The 19,284-nt window shown below is 44.7% G+C and overlaps 1 pseudogene; it reads right to left on the bottom strand.

Annotated features, from left to right (window-relative positions):
* Positions 1 to 1,693: 1,693 nt before the first annotated feature.
* On the bottom strand, positions 1,694 to 19,072 carry LOC144799230 (T-complex protein 1 subunit theta pseudogene; annotated as a pseudogene).
* Between the last annotated feature and the right edge of the window lie 212 nt (positions 19,073 to 19,284).

The following is a 19,284-nucleotide window of genomic DNA, read 5'->3' as shown; positions in this document are numbered from 1 at the left end:
GATTGCAGATTCGGTACTGCAGCATTTTCTAAAGCCCGATTGATGGGGATCTAGGAGATTGATATTATCCAAGTGTTGGGTCAACTGAGGGAGTACAAATCTTTCCAGGATTTTGGACAAAAGAGGTTGGTTCGATACAGGTCTGTAGTTATTCAGATCCTCAGTGTCTAGCCTGTTTTTTTAGCAGTGGCCTGACTTGGCCTACTTTGAGGCAGTCAGGTACGATTCCAGAGCTCAGTGAGCTGTTAATGATCCTGCACCATAGCGGGGCTAGGACAAGTTTCAGGTCTTTGGCCAGGTGAGGGTGTAGCTGATCTAGGGCGTGGGATGAGGGTTTAGCATTGGAGATTAGTTTGACTATCTCTGCTTCCTGGATAAGAATGAAGGAGGACCAATGTTTTGGGGGGTTCAAGGAGGCGCTGACAAGAGTTTCGGTCGATTTGATCTCGGTGGAGGGGATGAGATTTGAGCCAAGTGAGAGATCTATCGTGGCGATTTTGTCATTGAAAAAGATGACAAAGTTGTTGCGTCATTCTTTGGATGCCTGTGTTGAGGAGGGTATAGGTTTAGAGGTTTGATTCCTGAAGATATTGGAAAGTTCTTTGGGGCGTTTTTTGCGGTATTTAGCACAGAGCAGAAGAAAGCTGTCTTTTTGTTCTTAATGTGTTTTTTGTACATCCTGCGTGCTACTTGGAGTTGAGCACGATGGAGGGCAGAGGGATGTATGACGTTACAACGCCTACCTTTACAACGCCTACCTTTACATCGTAAGTTTTACAACACATACCATTTCAACGCATAATGCTTTTGGGCGCTGGATGGTGAATAGTTTAATTTACTATTCCAACTCCAGTCCCCGTGGATAGTAGGGAAGGTTATTGGATAGTAAATTAACCTATTCCCTATCCTAGAGCACCCCCCAGAGCAATGTGTTGTAATAGTTTGCGTTGTAAAAGTTGTGTTGTAATGGTAGTTCGTTGTAAAAGTTTCATTGTAAAGGTTGTATACCAGGGCAGAGGGATTGTTCCTCCAGATTCTTTCTGCGGCTCTTAGCTGCCTTCTTTCTTCATTGATGTCAGAGGAGAACCATGATCTGGAGGGAATGATCCTGGATTTTCTTTGTTTCAGGGGGGCCAAGTGATCCAGGGTGCGCGTCAAATTGGAGTTGTAGAGAGAGGTGAGTTCGGTAGTTTGAGAGGTGGTCAGTGGTGTTGGGGAGGAGCAAGCTAATTCTTTCTTCCAGGTCAGCTCGAGGGATCTGGGCTGTGTTCCTGACCCACTTTGGGGGGTCTTGCTTGGGGATTAGATTGGACAAGGTCACATGGTTGATGTGAAAAAGAACTATGTGGTGATCGGACCAGTCAACGGGGAGGAAGTGGTCGATGGAGATTGCATTTCTTCTGGCTATAATTGCGTCGAGGATTGCTCCTCTATGATGAGTTTCTTCTGAGCAGTGTTGGGTTAGGTTGTTTTCTAGTCGTAGGTTGTTTAGGGTTTGAATGAGCGGGTTTTTATTTAGTTCCGTCTTAGATTGAGGTCGCCCAGATTCATGTTGTTAGAGTTGCCGAGTGCACAATGGGCAATCGGGTCGAAAAGGTGAACACCGAATTCTGAGGAGTTGCCTGGGGGGTGATATAGAAGATGGCAAAGTGTAGGCCTGGTGTCGTGTGTTTTGATGATGACTTAGAGACATTCAAAGGAGCTGTACAGACAGGAGGAAGTTTCTGTGATGGAGATGTTGTTCTTGTGGATGATTGCTATGCCCGTACCTCTTTTCACTTGCCTGTCTTTGCTGGTCATTGTTAATCCGGGAGGCAGCAGCATGTCCATGCTGGGGTAGGATGGTGGCCCCTGTTGCCTTGGCAAGGTGTCTCATGTTATTCCTGGATGTCATCATGACCACCATCAGTTTGTATTTGTCAGCGTAATAGAGGCCCAGATCCTCCACTTTGCCAGCTACTACAATCATGTTAACCCCAGTGTTGGCGATGGACAGCACCAGTACTGCCATAAGGTCTTCTTGACAACTGCCAAAGCTAATGAGGTCTGCAGCACTCTCCAGCAGTACGGTGGTCTCAGTGTTCATCATGCCAAAACCGCAAGAGTAGGTAGCAGCATTGGCATCCATAACACTGGTAACAAGGCCCTCTGCCGTCCTCTTGAAAACCATGCCTTCCAGAAGAGAAGAATGGAGGATGCTTGCCCCAATGATCTTACACACCCTGACATTGTATGCATTGAACTGTCTCTCTGGGGCAGCACAGAAATGCAGCTCTAAGCCACCAGCTTAGATATAATATTTTCATAAACAGTCAACACCCTGGCAATCACAGTTTGAAGAACCCGGGCCGTTTGGAGCACATCTGTGATGTCCGCCACTGATGAGCAGCAAACACTCTTCAGGATCTTCAAAACTTCCTTGGAGGCCATCTCATACCCAGCCGTGACATCAGATACAGGCAACCCAAGGTTCAGCAGCCCCTCTGCATTTTCCAAAAGTCCTCCTGCCAAGAGAACAACAAAGTTGATGCCATCACCCACTTCTTGCTCTTGCGATTCGGATGCTGTTCGCAGCAGTTTGGCTGCTGGATTCTTGATCTCCAACTCCTTTGGTATTGTTGGTGCATCAGATGTGAGAAAAATCTTCCCGAAGTAGTTTACCACTAGCTTGTTGCTGCCCTTTGGTCCATAGCAGCCACGTAGGCATCTCACCAATGCTTTACAGGCTGTGATGTTGTTGAAGTGTGTCTCATAGAGCCCAGTGAAGTACTTAGTACCTGCCCGGAGCATCTGAAGGTATCCTCGTCGCCAGTGTAAAATCTTAAGAAGGAACGCAAACCCTGTTGTAGCTGTATCCAGGATGTAGCTTTATTTACAAGATGAAGTTACAGGATAAGCAGCATTGTAATCCAAAGTAATCAGGTATAAGATGGAAAGCCCCACCGGGAGCAGCAACCCTGCAGTTCAGCCTACATAGTAAACTGACAGATACACTTGAACATACACAGAGGCAACATTCCATGACATCACAGAGACTGGCAGAGCAGCAGAGGACAGGACACAGAGAAAGGACAAAGTAGAGAAAAAGACAAGATACCGCAATATATGTTTATTACCCAGTGGCAGTCACTTCTGCATAGTTATAGTTAGGTCTGTGTTTCCATTGAAAATGTCTTTTTGGGTTTGTTAATAACGTTGGCACCATTTAAGGAATCTTCCCAAACCTTGCAAAAAAACTTCACTTTTTCACCTTGTTTCTTCATGGAAAGTTTCAGGGTGATCCATCAAGCAGGGGGTATGGGGGATGCGTGAAATAGGTGGTGGGGGCAGAATGCAAAATTACCATATATTTTCCTTAGGGATTTCTGTTAAAGGGCTACAGGTGACTGAACGGAATAACACTAAAATTGTCAGAAATATAGATTTGGTCCTATAAACATGCTTTTTGTGATTTGATGTAAATACGTTCAGCAGTTTTTGAGAAATTAAGGTTCAATCATATTTGTATATCTCAACGGTTGAGTTCGGGAGACTCTTGTGAGAGTCTGACAAGAAATCCTTAAAAAAACAGAGCTTTCTGATAGGCAAAGGGAGACTTTTATTCCTTAGGGCCACCTCATTCCCATAGGAGTGAGGCTCCTGTCGGAGCAAGAGCTCTGATTGGCTGGTTCCAGCATGAACAAAACTGTTGTGGTAGCCATTACAAGACTCCGGGGGGCTTTGTCCCCTGACCTGAAAATAGTTTTTTTTTAAAATTAAATATGAGGGTAGGGTAGTGATACCCTGCCCGCCAAGGCCTTCTTGGAGGGGCCAAAAAGAAAAAAGAAAATAGGCTTTTGTCGCAAGGTCCTGTAAAAAGAAAACAAAATAGCAGCTGCCATGTTTTTAAAAAAAATAAAATCACCTCCTGGGTGGACCACAGCCCGGGGGTCAATTAAAATACTTATTGGGGAAAGGGAAGTGCTTGCGGCCTCCCTCTCCAAGCTGATTACAGCCCCAGGAACTCCATCCCCTGGGGCCCAACATCTTTAAGAAAGGGGTGGGGGGCGCCCAGCACCCCCACCCCAAGCTGTCTACAGCCTCAGGGTCCCCATCCACTGGGGCCTGGCATGAATGTTAAAGGGGAGGGGGAGCACAGCACTTCCTCCCTGAGTCCATCAAAGTCCTGCGGACCCCATCCCTTTGCGTCAGCGTAAATATTAATGGGGGGTGTGGCCCCCTCCCTATGCCTCTTAAGTTCCCAGGGACACCGTTTCCCTGCCTGCAAGAGCGCGGGCAGGTAGAACTTCTCTTTTCCCACCCAGTGGGAGCTTCAAAAATGCTCCAGACAGGTGAGAGCAGACATTTGTTTCCCTGCCCATTTAGGGAAACTCAGTTTGCTCCTGCCCAGCAGGAGCAGCAAAAAAACTTGTCCCTGCCAGGCGGGAGCTGTGCTGGCCCCTGATACACCTAAAATAGGTTCATGCATGTGGAGAGCCGGCGGGACAGAGGGGGTCTAGGGGCTCCCCACGTTGTTTGTTGTGGGTGCCTTGCGTGGGCACCGGGGAACCCACATTAGGACCTGGGAGATGGGGTCCCCAGGGTCATAAAGGCTCTGGGAGGGGGGCCACGTGCCCCCTCCCCTTAATTAAAAAGCCCTGGGGATGGGGTTTCCATGGTACGTAAGAGGTCAGGGTCTGGGAGCCGCTTACCGCCTCCCCTTAAAAAATAATACAGCCTTGGGGGATGGTGTCAGAAGGAAGGAATAATTATTCTACCATTTAAATGACATTCAAGTTCTTACAGTCTTTCTCTCCTCCAGCAAACAAACATAATTCCTCACGCAATCAGCTGGTGATCCTTGTAGCATGAAACACTAGGGACACTCCCTCGTGTCCTATCAGTCTATTGCAATGAGCACTCAATCACTACTTGACGCAATACATTAAACAGTGATAATTTGAAATGTAATTCTCATTTCTTTTATTATTTCATTTATTTATATACTTTATAACATTTTATTTTTTCCTTCTTTTAAAAAAAAAAACCTTTTTCTGAAAGTGTGTATACATCACAGAAAGCGAAATCAATCCTGCGATTACATCAGATACACAGCACATATTTACATGTATACATTTACTTAACAAAAAGACCCCTGGAAAGATCATATAAATACATCAATTTCACAAAAACCATTCAAACACATTCAAACTCACACAAACTCCATACAAATTGCATCTGAACAAGGGAGAGATTATGAGTGACAAGAGAATCTCCACGACCAGATTGAATCTTATGTTCAAAAAACGGGACTGAACATAGGGTCCTTGTAGCATGTAATTAAAATTGTCACCTTTTTAGATGCCTGATAACACAGTCAGTAACTGATGAGAGGACCAATACTTTTCGACGTGTCATGGTTGGTGTTGCACCCTGAATGCAATGGGTTTTATAACTTTAGATCCGTTTGAACTTGAAACAACACTTTTTTATAAACAGCTGCTACTTTTACAGCAAATAAGTAAAATAAGCAAATTCTTAATTACTTAAAAAGCAAGGGCTGCAATATTGAGTTTGTTTAGTGTTCCTGGTTTTGAATGCTGCTTCTTAGAGAACAGTGACAGTCACTGTGTGCGTGGTTCATACTTTGAAGAACAGTCTCACTGTTAGCCAGTCTTGATAGCTCTTATCCTTTCAAAGGAAGTCCTGTCTTGGAATCACTCCTTACTGTTAATAATAACCCTTTTTCCCAATCCCTTTAAAATATGTAGCTGATGGGCTCTTGAACTGGACAAGGAATGATTTCGGTTTGTAATGTTCAGTGTAATCTGAGCTCAGGGAGTGACTGATGTATTTATACAGCACGTGAGGTGCTCCCTGTTCACAAATGAGAACACAAGGAACAATGTATCATTTTTTTAAAACTGACGACTGACCAACCTCCTTTCAAACCAACCATCTAACCAAAAGAACGCTATGAACCTGAGCTGCGCACGGAGCAGGAGCCATTTTGGATTCCCAGAAGCAGGAAGAGGTGGGAGCAGGAACGCTGGAGTAGACGGGGGTATCTTCTTTGGTACACTTCAATGTCCCTAGATTGTGCAAAACTCTGCTGGCAACACTGTTGCTTTGCTTCATATACAAATTCTCAACTGTCTTTATCAATGTTGAATTGCTCCAAAATGTATTGCATTCAGGAGTGGTTATTGCTATGTACAAATTCTGACATTTTGTTTATTGGCAAGGCATTGTTTGCAGTTTGAGAAAATTATGATGTGAATCAAACAAGCATTTGTCCTCTGTCCAAATCATGAAAATGGGAGACTGAAGGAAGCAAGGCCGCTGTGTGTCCTACATGGTGGTTTGGATAATGTCATCCTGTGGAATGGTGAACGAAGGTGTCATATAAGTAAAAGACAATTAGAAACATATAATAAAAGCGAGTAGTTACAGATCTGTGTAACAATCATGAATGTAATGTTGACGTTTTGATCCCAATTCTGAAATTAATGTGGTCTTCTTCAGTACAGAATCAAAATCAACTGCTACAGCTCATTCCAGAGGTCACAGGTCATGAAATAATCACTTGTAGTTACATGTTATCCTTAGTGCTCAAGCTTAAATCAAACCATCAGTTGAGATTGTACACAGTTTGTTAAAGGCATAATAAGGTAATTAAGCCCGGTGTGCTCAAGTAAAAGCCGAGATCGAATCATAAAAAGAAGCAAAGGTGTTGGTCACAGTAATAGCAATAAAACAAGAAAATTAAATTGAAGGCCGAAGACTGCAAAGGATAAGCGAATGTTTAGATGAAGAAGAGAATTTAGAAATCCACTCGAATTGAAAGTGTAGATGTAGAAGAAATCTATGTAATCAAAGCCAGTAACAGAGGTACGAAAAAAATAATATTCAAGGAAAGGACTAATGCACTATAGTTACTCAATGTGACTATAACCAACATGCAGTAGATGGCGTGTGTACAAATCACTTGGAGAACAACTCAAATTAAAAACACTCCTATGTATTCAGAGTAATCAAAGAGGTATAGAGGTATAGACACAGTTCCTCAGATGCTTGCATAAGCATGTTGGTCTAGTGAAACGCACATCGCTCCTTGATATTATTTATAGACAATTTATCGTGCAATTGTTTTAGAAAGAAGAAATCCTGAGATTCAACTGTGCTTCCACTTCCATTATGGATCAACAGGATACAACACTAGATTCCTCGAAAACTGCATGACTGTGTGACCTCTGTGCTGACATAGTAGTCCACCAATATATTCCTAAGTGACTTTCACATTCCTTACACATGAATAAGAACCCCTCTCATCGAAATTAAAATAAATTATCTATCCCAACTGATCTGCCACCTGGCACATAGCAACAGCAACACACTTGACCTTAAAATCGTGGGGTTGTTTTAAGTTTACATTTCTGTGCATTAATAATAATGTGTGATTTTTAGACCTGGCTTGGCGTGGTTTCCCCTGTCTGTTTGCCTCTGCCTCCTGTATTTTTGCTGTGTGCTGGATTTAGTTTTTGCTGCTCTAGCTGCTTTGGGCACTTAGCCACTGCTGATCAGTGCCAAAATGCAAGTGCTCATTGTATAAATTATGATAATTGATTGGTTATCCATTATTGGCATATTTGATTTACTGGTAAATCCCTAGTACAGTGCCAGGGGCTGTAAATCTAATGCTACTAGTGGACCTGCAGCTCTAGTTGTGCCACCCACATAAGAAAGCCCTGTAAGTGTATCTCAGACCTGTCACTGCAGTTTCTGCGCACAGTTTTAAACTGCCATATCAACCTGGCAAGTGTACCCACTTGCAAGGCCCTAGCCTTCCCTTTTCTTACATATAAGGTACCCCTCAGGTAGGCCCAAGGTACCCCCATGGGCAGGGTGCAGTGTATGTGAAAGGTAGGACATGTACTGGTGTGTGTGACATGTCCTGATAATGAAATACTGCCAAATTCGTTTTTCACTATTGATAGGCTATCTTTCCCATAGGCTAAAATGGGAGTTACTTTGCAACATCTTACAATTATAACTTTCCATTGGGACAAGATTGAGAAATGGAGTTTAGGCAAGCGGTACCGTAAATGTACGGATCTGTGGTCCTTCATTGTAGGCTCACTCCTTGACTACGTGCACCCATAGCTGTTGCCCTAGTTGGGCCGAACTACTGGAGTGAATATTTGAGCCCCATAGGCTGTCGCCTGCGAGACCCATGTTCCTTGCCTCATGGGTGGCTGTGTTGTTATTAGGAGTGAGGGCTATCACTCGATGGTTGTGCCGTGGCTTTGTGGTGTTGGCTATCATTAGGGAACGCCATCTATTGTGCAAACTAAGGCCTCTAGGTCACGCAGAACAGTGCCACATGATGGGAAAGCCCAAAATGAATAACCCCCCACCCCCTGCTCAAAACATTATGGACTATGCATCATCTTTGTCTCATAGGGATGTGCCCTGAGCTACCTTGAATCCACGTTGGAAAAGCACTTAGAGCCGTTTGAAAGAATGTTACACGTGGATCTCAACACCAAAACCTCACTTGAAACTGAAATAGATGCAGTGTCATTAGACGTGAACTTACTCAGCGCAGATCAAAGAAAATTGGCAGAATGGGTTGACGACATGAAGCCTGCTATTACCACAATTAATCCCACACTGAAGGAGGTCCATGCCCAATTACAGACAGCGAAAGCTGATATAATATCCTTGCAAATGTGAGCAGAGGAAACCGAGGGGCGCTGGAAGCACAATAATTGACTTCCCTGAATGCACAGAAGGCCTAAATATTGAACTCTTCCTCGAGCAATGGCTGATGGCTACCATCCTGGTGGGCAGGGTTCCAAAACTCTTCTCGATTGAAAGGGTCCATGAGATTCCGGGACAGTGTCTGCCGCCTGGAGCCCCACCTCGCCCGGTGATTTACTTAATTAAAGAGATAGAGACATACTTCTGCAACTGTTTAGGACCAAGGGCCCATGGCAATATGAGGGCAGTAACATCTCAGCTTACCCAGACTACACGGCAGAGGTAAAACAATGACATAATACCTACACAATCATCAAATAACAATTGCACCTGACAGGCCTGAAATTTGCTCTCCATTTTCCGGCCAAGTTGAGAATAGTGGAGGGTAAAAAACTGCACCTTTTCCAGAAGCCAAAGGAGGCATGGTCCTGGCTGTCCACGAAAGGCATGGAAATTCCAACATCCATCTTCTTGCCGATGACAGGATGGGGAACCCATGATAAAGGTGGCAGAGGCAACAAAGGTTGTGTGTCCACTCCAAGTATGAGCAGGCAGCCAAGTAGAAGGTGTAGGTGGTGGCTGAGGTTCTTCAGCTTGGGAAAAACTTATTTGGTGCCTTGTCATCGGAGAATGGCATGGACTCAGAGGGGGACAGCACTGGACTTGGGTTTTTTGGTGAGACAGAATGACAGGGGCCAGCATTGACACCTAGACTGGCACATGTCTTAGTGTGATGAAGGGGCCTTGCCACCTGCGGTCAATTGCTAGCATCAGGATTTGCTGTTCCTGATCCCCCTTGTGGTCAGCTGGGGAGAGCATGGGGCTGGGGGAGAAGCAGAGGATACTTCTTGTGAATAGGGATCAACAGGCTGGACTGCATATTGGTCCTTAACATGCACCCTTTTTTTCTGAACTGGACATGAGTATTGAACTAAAGGCTAATGTAGCATGCATGGATATGCTGTTCTTATATGGCTGGGTGCATAACATGCACTCAGCCAGGTGTATGAATGTGGCTATGTTGTTATTACAAATGTGTTTGAGATGTTGGAGGAGCCGATATTTGTCACACATTCATTTTACTGTTATGCACCAACAGAAGCATTAGAGACACACAGGGGAACCTACACTTTGACATTCTAGTGCTTTTGGAATTTGGGAAGGGAACTAGTGGATTACAAAGACAAACTTGATGGGAACTACTACTGACTCCACACAACCTACTTCTAATACAATGACACAGAATGTATGGGGCATGGCTGCCCCCAAAATGAGACACCGAGTGTATGCATACCTCTGCCGTTATCATGTACACATAGCTTACTTACAGGAGACCCACCTAGTACAAACGGAGCTACAGAATGCGCGTGATGGAAGGAAAAAGCAGGTTTATAGCACCACCTTCTTAGCTTATGCACGGGGAGTGTTGATCTGGATATCTCCGGGTTAAGGCATTTGTATGGGAATCTCTTAGAGAATTGATTTGGCAGGCAGCTTATGTGGTTGTAAAAGGCCACCTGAATGCCCCCCGCATACATTCATAGCAGTATATGCCCTAAACACACAACATTTCCCTTCTTGGACAGTTTAACTGTGTCCCTTATGTGTAATCCGCAATCCACATGCTTCTAGTGGGTGACATTAATTGTGCCCCAATTGTGAATAAAGACAGATCCATCCCACCACTACTGGGTGCACCCTGCCATACAGTGACTCTCAACTTCTAAAAATGGATGCATAGCAGAAGAGTCCTTGACATATGGCGCTTGTTGCACCCAGACCACATAGAGTATTCCTTTCCCTCTCTTGCTCATGATATACATACAAGACTAGAATTATTCCTCTGCAGTGAATCACTGGGTTTGTGACTGGGTGCAGTGGAGTACCTAGCAAAGTTCACTGTCTGAACATTGTCCATTAAAAGTGGTGGTGAGGTGTGGTAAGGCTTGCGCTACCATACCAGCCTTGAGACTGAATGCAGTTGCGCTTCAGGATGCACCGTTCCGCAATGCAATGACACACCTTACTCAATATATTGATGTCAATGTGGGTTCTATACCCTCTAGGACACTGGAATTGATGGCACTTAAAGAGATGATGCCTGGACACTGCATTGCCACTGCATGAGGCGTTAGACAGACCCGGTGCACAGACATATTGGCCTCGGAACGTGACTTACTTCGTCTCAAAACAGTTCGAAAGGCTAAAACAACTCAAGGACCTTAGACATACTCATGCTGACCTGGAAGTATGCCTAGGAAAACTAGATTATGCACAATACTTGGCCAGGCAACATGGTAAGGGCAAGTGTGCAGCTAAATTGCTGGCGTGGTTGCTGAGGGGAGACTCGGCCCGCACCCCAATAGGAACTATTGAGTCTGTTGGCAGTACCACATACAAGACTAAAATGGCCATTAATATTGCCTTTGCACAGTACTATCATTTATTATAAGCAGCAGATGTTCGCTCAACTACTGACCAAATACACGACTACCTGTCTGCAATCCTCCTTCCTCGATTAGACCCACAGCAGCGCGAGGAGCTAGATGGCCCCCCCTCAGATGGAAGAACTACTCTGAGCCATAACGCAAATAACCCGAAACAATAATCTGGACACCGATGGCTTCCCAATCAAAAACTATGCTAGGCATGTAACACTTGTTCTCCTGAAATTACTGGAAGTTTATATTGAGTCCAAGATATGGGTAGGCTTCCAGAATCTCTCCAAGAGGCCTTGATAGTGGTGCTCCCCAAACAGAGCATGACCCAATAGACATGAAGTCATGCAGACCTCTGTCGCTTCTAAATCTGGCTTATAAAATACTGGTATAATTGCTGGCCAATAAATTGATACCTGTCATTGGTACATTGGTTCATATGGACTAAAATGGTTTCATACCAGAACGTGACACCTTTCTAAACATCCGGCGCTTAATGGGATTGATGTGGGCTGGTTTGGGGGAAGATGGAGACCATCTAGTGGTATTGCTGGACATAAAAAAGGCATTTAAAACCCTTAGATGGAAGTACCTATTGGCAGTGCGGACAGAAATGGGGCTAGGACTGAACTTCATCGGCTGGGTGAGAACAATATATAGCCAACCTACTGCAAGAATTAAGACAGGGCATGTAATTCCAGACTGATTTGAATTGCAAAGGGACATAAGGCAAGGTTGTCCACTTTAACCATTGATATTTGCCCTTGCAATGGAACCACTGGTGTGCCTATTACGCACCGAGGCCCAACAATGGGGCATACTGGAATTTGATGGGTGGCATGCAGTGCCCCTTTGGGCCACCAATGCCCTAATTTACTTCCACAATGCAGCCAACTCCCTCCATGTGCTGATAAAGGCAAATATGAGAATATATCAGGCCTGAGAGTTGACTGGACTAAATCCAGTATATTCTCTCTAATGCCAATACCTGAACACTGTAGATAGACTTGTATACAGTCTAGACTAGAATGGCACTTTGGCATGATTAAATATCTGGGAGTAAACCTATACCATACTGATGATAAACTGATAAAGGTTAATCTATATAAGTCACTTGGTTCGATCTGTGGATCCCTCTGCTGCTGGTCATCTCTTATCTCCTCTTGGCTGAGTGGCGATAGCCAAAATGCTGATAGTGTCACTTCTGCTGTACTCTTTTGCTGCCCTACCGGACAAGCATCCTGCACAATTCTTTAAAGACCCCCATGGACTTTTATCAGATTTGATATGGGGAGAGGGCAGAAGATGGGTGGCACTACACAAAATAAAGTGTCCATTGACGGGAGGGGCTGGGAGCCCCCAATTATGAAATGTACTATGCAGCAACATACCTGCAATGCCCACTGTGCTGGCTGAAGAGAGCCTTGAGACTTCAGAACAGAAGGCAAGCACACCCAAGCCCTTGGAAACTCTTCTCAAGCAGATTTCACAGCAAAGTCCAGACTTTGTCCTCTCATTGGCAGAAGCAGCAACTGCAGGCCAAACCAGCAAATCAACACACAGTCAAGGGTCAGTCTCCTCCTCACAGCTTTCAGCTCTTCTACTTGGCAGAGGATTCTCTTGATTCTAGAAGTAATCTAAAGTTCTTGGGTCCTAGGTCAAATACTTATACCCCTTTTTCCCTTTGAAGTCTGTCAGAAAATGTCTCTTGCTCAGTAAAATCAGTTCTGTCCTTCCTCCCTGGTCCAGCCACACTACAGGGAGTGAAGACAGCATAGTGCAAGGCAGCCACAGACTATTCAGGTGCTAGTGACAAATCCTTCCACCACTCTAGCCCAGGATGGCTCATCAGCATATGCAGGGCACACCTTGTGTGTCTGGAATGAATGCACAAACACGCCCCTGTCAATCTAAACCAGCCATTGATTGCACAGGCAGGCAGAGGCACAGGATGGTTAAAGAAGAACATGCCCACTTTCTAAAAGTGACATTTTCAAACACACAATTTAAAAACCTTCTTTACTAAAAGATTTCAGGAAGCCCAATCTCCAAGGGGCATATGTATGAACAAGCCCTTTTGCGATTCTTTAATAGCGATTTTTAGCGAATTGCTTTTAAGGAATGGCAAAATGCTATGGGCCTTATTTATGAAGGCCTTGCGCCGCCGGTGCGTCACTTTTAACATGGGAAAAAGTGACGCACTGGCGGCGCAAGGCCTTCATAAACAAGGCCCTATGTAAATAGGAATTGCAATAATAATTGTGATTCCCTAATATTCCTTAATTGCGAATCGCAAATCACGATTCGCAATTAAGGAATACCTTCCCATAGGAATGAATGGGAAGACATTCTCAATTTGCGATTCACAATTAGAGAATCACAAATTGAGAATGCAATTTCAAGGGTGCCAGGGTGTCAAAAGGACACCCTGTTGCACCCCTGAAATATGTATGTGTACACATGTGGCGCATATACATGCCCTAAGGGCATGTATGTACGCCACATGGCACTTTGAAAAATGCATTCTGTGCTTCATACATTGCATTTAAGGAATTGCAATTTGTGATTCCTTAAATGCAGTCGCAAAATAGAGAATCGCTAATTTTGCGATTCTCTAATTTGCGATTCCCTTTTGGGATGATACATCCGAAAAGGCCTTTTCACGTTCGCAAACGGGAAGATTCTGAGAATCGGCCAGTTTGCGAACGGGAAAAGGGCTTGATACATATGCTCTCAAATCTCTAGCTGTTCCCAATTGAAAGTTTCACTTACAATTTTACAAGGCAGCTCCAATGATAGCCTATAGGAGTACTATCCCTTGCAGCAGTGGTAAAGTGCCCAGAGTCCTAAAGCCAACAAAACAGGTCAGAAAAATAGGAGGAAGGAAGCAAAAAGTTTGGTGATAAGCCTGCAACAAGAGCCTGGTCAAACAGACATCAACTGACTCTTGGTGCATGATTAGATGTAATTATGATTACTACAAGGTTGACAGCATGTATTTGCTTTAAGGGCTATATTACATCCACTACAGTTTAGGAGCCACATGGCCCTCATTTATTGTTTAAATCTACAGTCCTGACACCGGAAGCGGTTTCCAGGTTGCTCCCTATCACTAAAGAGTATCTAGTCCAGATGAAGACATGCTTTAGAGGCTTAGGGCCAGATGTAGGTAATCCCAGATTACCGATTCTTAAATACCGAATCATACCGATTCGGTATTTAAGAACTGGCAATCGGGATGTAGGTATTTTTACCGATCCAATTACCGAATCGGTAAAAATTTGTCATTACCGAATCGGTATTTACAGATTCGGTAATTGCCATTGATTCCTATGGGCCTTGAGGCCCATTGGAATCAATGGCAATTACCGAATCGGTAAATACCGATTCGGTAAAATTACCGATTTTACAAGGGGGACAGGGTGTCACTATGACACCCTGTTGCACCCAAGATTCTGGCTTGTGTGCAATGTGACACACATACATGCCCTTAGGGCATGTATGTGTGCCACATGGCACCGGTGTACACGCACAGATGTGCATGTACACAGAAATTCATAATTTACCACCAAATATTATTTGGTGGTAAATTATGAATCGGTAATGGCCTGTGGCACTGTTTAAAGTGCCACCTACATCTGGATTTACCGATTCGGTAACTTTACCGATTCGGTATTCTACCGAATCGGTAAATTTACCGAATCGGTACAATTCAGGCCACCTACATGTCAAATCCCAAATAACGGTCGGTAACGGCCGAAATCGGCCGTTACCGACCGGTATTTGGCGACCTACATCTGGGTCTTAGAGTGCTCCCCCAACCTGCCAGGTCGAAACCACAACCTGGATTGTAAAGTGTTTCCACAAAGGGGAAATTATTAATAATATGATTACCCCTGTCTAGAAGGGACTGTACTTATGCGGGCTAATAAGTATACACAAGCAAGCTACATATATAGAATGACACATATATTGGTCTATTTCCTCTTTCTCTTCTTGTCTAAAATACTTCAGACACGATCAATTCTATCCTGAGCACCCCTTCACATATTTCTTTAGAGCAACCAGATGTATATATAATGTATTTATATTTGGTGTTTTTTAGAATACAGAAAAATGCATACATTTAAATGTGTTGTCTTTGTGTATGATGTTAAGTTTACAGCAATATTACAAACTCTTCCCTACAGTCAGTAATAGCACCTATTCCCATCTCTGAGTTATAAGGCCAGGGGATGTAAAAAATCGTTAGGATGAGTTTATTCATTAAAACCTTATGATTATGAGTGGATCTTACTGAGAGGACCACTGTTGTTACGTATCACTAACTACCCAGGTCCTTCTGATTATTCTTAGGTCACCCCATTGTTATCTAATGGCATATGTAGGCCTGGGCGGTGTTTGTGGAGTTCTGCTACGCAGAACTCTGCAAAGTGCTGGAAAAACGTTGCTGTGCTCCATGGAGTTCCATGAGAGGCGGAGTGCGTTAAATCAAACTGCTCGGGCTGATTTTTAGCGCCAGAAGTTGGTCCTGTGCTGTAAAATCAGCACAATCAGCACAACGCACAGCGCAAGACTCCAGACCAAATCCAGACCATCAATTCCAACCTCATACACATCCCACTAATGACTTAAAGTAAAGACTAAGCACCTACAAACTACCAAACATTCAACTCATGTTCTCTTCAGTACTCTACACCTCTGACATCGCAGACCTTATCACATATCACAACTTCAATTCATTCTTCAACAGAGAGACAAGGCTCGCCTCCACATATTTATGCATCCTAGATGTTGTTTTTCCTGTGTTTGCCACATTTAGCCTGTGGACCACGCACACAAGAAAGGGGGAGCTCTCACCATCATCCACAAAACCTTCTATCTCTGCACTGTAGACAAGCAAGCAACAGTCAGCACCATGGAGCTCCTCAAATGTCACTTCCCACTCTCTGCATCTCACTCTACCACTTTCACCTTATCTACAAGCTACCGGGACACAGCAAAGATTTCATAGACACTTTCTCAAACCTTCACACTCCCCCATTTGTCTGACATATCCATATCACTCATTGCTGTCTTCAAAAACCCAGACCAGTCCAGCACAAACAAAATAGGGAATGCCCTCCTAAAACTCACAGACTATTTCAATGTGATAAATCTTGTCATCCAGCCAAAAAATTCCAAAGGCCACACCTTCAACTTTGTCTTCTAGGACTAACCGTTCTATGCAAACCACCCATATCACTGGACGTGATCGACTCCTTTTCCATCCCCATAACCCTGGTTCACATTCAACTAGGACATCAGGGTCACCCCAAAAGTGAACAAACCTGAAGTTTTTTTTTTTTGTAGAGTTTTTACATAGCGTGAACTAGACCCGAACCGAATCAGGTATCAGAGCGCTTTACATAGCACAAGTTACGTTTTACATGAGGACACACACTTTCATTTTTAGGCACGGGGAGATTAAGTGATTTGCCCAGAATCACAGGAGGTTTTGGCGTCGTTACCGAGACTCGAACCCAGATCCCCTGGTCCGAGGTCGAGCGCCTTAGCCGTCAGGCTAACTCCTCTCCCCTTAGACAGCATTGTGCAAGGCAGCCTCAGACTATTCAGGTGCTAGTGACAAATCCTTCCACCACTCTAGCCTAGGATGGCTTATCAGCATATGCAGGGCACTCCTTAGTGTCTTCATCGACAACCTTAGCTTGAACCCATCTATTGCACTGTCCGTAACCTTTCAATATCCAGTGGTAAACTCAGTAAGGCAATTATGAGTATTTCAACTTGTACTTCAGGAGTACAATTTCATTTACCCATAAATGCCAAGTGCAGCCCTAATCCATCAGCACCCTTGCACACAAAAGATACATCTGACAACCAACATACCATCTACAGATCGGAAAGAAAATGGAAGAAAGTGAGATGCACAGATGCCCTCACACAACTGAAGTATTTCCAAACAAACACCCAGACACTTAATCACATCAAAAACGCAAATACCATGCAAATCATCAGCAAAATACCTGACAAAAGAGCACACTCTTGAAGACAGTCAAACATTGCATCAGTACTCTGACAGAACCTTCGATCCTACCCTCCAGTGACAAGTGCAAATGCCACATCCTATATCAACTGCAATGTTCTCAACCTCAGTGCTTCAGTGAAAAAATACAGAAAATCTGACAGCCTATCACCAGCACAAGCCTCCTATGCTGCTACCACCCTTCTCTCATGCAACATCCTGGAATGATTATCCATCAACTCCCATATCTGTCACGGACCTGGCAGACATCCTCACCTTCCTTGAGTTCACCACTTATGAAGATGACTTACTGATAAGTCCCTAGTAAAGTGATATACTATTTTGGCCAGGGCTGGTAAATGAAATGCTACTTGTGGGCCTGTAGCACTCATTGTGTCACCAACTTAAGTAGCTCCTTAAATATTTCTCATACCTGCCATTTGTAGCATGTATGCCATAGCATTTAATTTACCAGCCCTGGTTGTATAAGTAAATTACATATGCCAATCAGGTGTAAGCGAATGTGACCATATTTTAGGAAGTGAGCGCAAACACTTTAGCACTGATTAGCAGTATTAAAGTGCACAGGGTCCTAAGAGCCAGGTCCCATGCCATCCAGGGTTCTTTGACCTCTGGGGCTGAGAGTGGGGGGCAACAGCCCTGGTTGTTATGTACACTTCTGCACACTCTCCTTCCCACCAGTCCAGCGAGGGTAGCCTGAGACTGGCCATTCAGCTCAGGGCCTGCACCCAGGTATCAAGGATGAGCCTTTCCCCTTCCCTGTCCCTCCATCTGGGCCTCTGTACCCTCTGTGTGGGAGTGGTATCACCAGAAGCCTCAGCTTTAGGCAACCCTGGATGGCCCTCTTCTCAACTTTCCCACTACCGATTGCATCTCATTCCTCACTATGCAGTCAATAGGCATCTGGAGAATAACTATGGCCCGCCTCTGGGTCACCTCACCACCCCATTCCAGGGATACCAGGGCCATGTGGTGGAAAAAGTCCTAATCCTGGTCCTGAGTTAACCTACACACTTGGCCTGTGTACTGATCTGGGAAAATCAGCCTTTCCCTTACCATGGTCTGGCTGGCACAGATACCCCTCAGAGCAGTGACAGGTATCCCATTCACTGTGACCTGGTGGAAGTAATGACTTCCACCCACAAGGATCGCCAGCTCACCCTCTGAGTATACCTCCCAACAAACACTAGGACATGGCTATCACTGGCCCTGGGACTACTTAACCCTAAGGCCATATTATCCACTGTTTTGGAGGTCGCACCAGTCAGTGCTTTCTTAGGACAGACCGGGGCAGGAAATTGAAAGCCGTGGGCCAACGTCCACCAGTCCATCCTCCCTGTTTCTCGGAAAGGGCATGGGAACCCTCTTCTCCCACATTATTCTGGGATGTGTGTGAGTCTTCCTTGACCTCCCCCTAATTCTGCTAGAAGGAACTTGCACCACCCTTATTGGGGGTCACTCCTGGGTTCCTTCTTAGACACCTTGGTACTAATCCAGAGGTTTTTCTCCTATGCAAGCTCCCTAGAGTCAGTGAGCTTACTATCAACCAGGTGTTGGTGCAGCTCTGAAAATAAGTACACAGCATGTGCTGCCTCAGGATTAGACTGTACAGCCCAGTAACATCATTCACTTAGCTTACCCTCACCCAGCCACTCAAGGCCTTGTAGGAATAGACCAGGACATCTACTCAAGACTGGTTTGGATGTTTCTGGCTGTCCCTGAACCTGAGGCGAAACTTCTCAGGCCACAGCCCAAACTTAGAGAGTAGAATGGCTCTCACAGGAACTTACCTCCTCTGGTCCCCAGCCTCTAATGTTAGAAGGGTGTCCTTCTCCACTGGGGGCATATTTTCTTTCAGGCTAGCTCACCAATCTTCTTCTGGGACCCTATGCATCCTCAGAGCAATCTCATAGGCAGAAAAACATTCATCTATATCACCCCCACCACATAACTGGGCACCAGGTCTTAAGGAATGCGGTACCTCACCTCTCCAAAGGGTTCTGGGCTGTTGTCACCACTACTGCTGGATCCTGGATTGCTTGGCTTTCAGTTCCATCT

Source organism: Lissotriton helveticus, chromosome 12 (genome assembly GCF_964261635.1).
Source record: "Lissotriton helveticus chromosome 12, aLisHel1.1, whole genome shotgun sequence".
Taxonomy (NCBI): Eukaryota; Metazoa; Chordata; class Amphibia; order Caudata; family Salamandridae; genus Lissotriton; species Lissotriton helveticus.
Note: the sequence above shows the minus strand (reverse complement) of the source record. Positions and strands in the feature narration are given on the sequence as shown.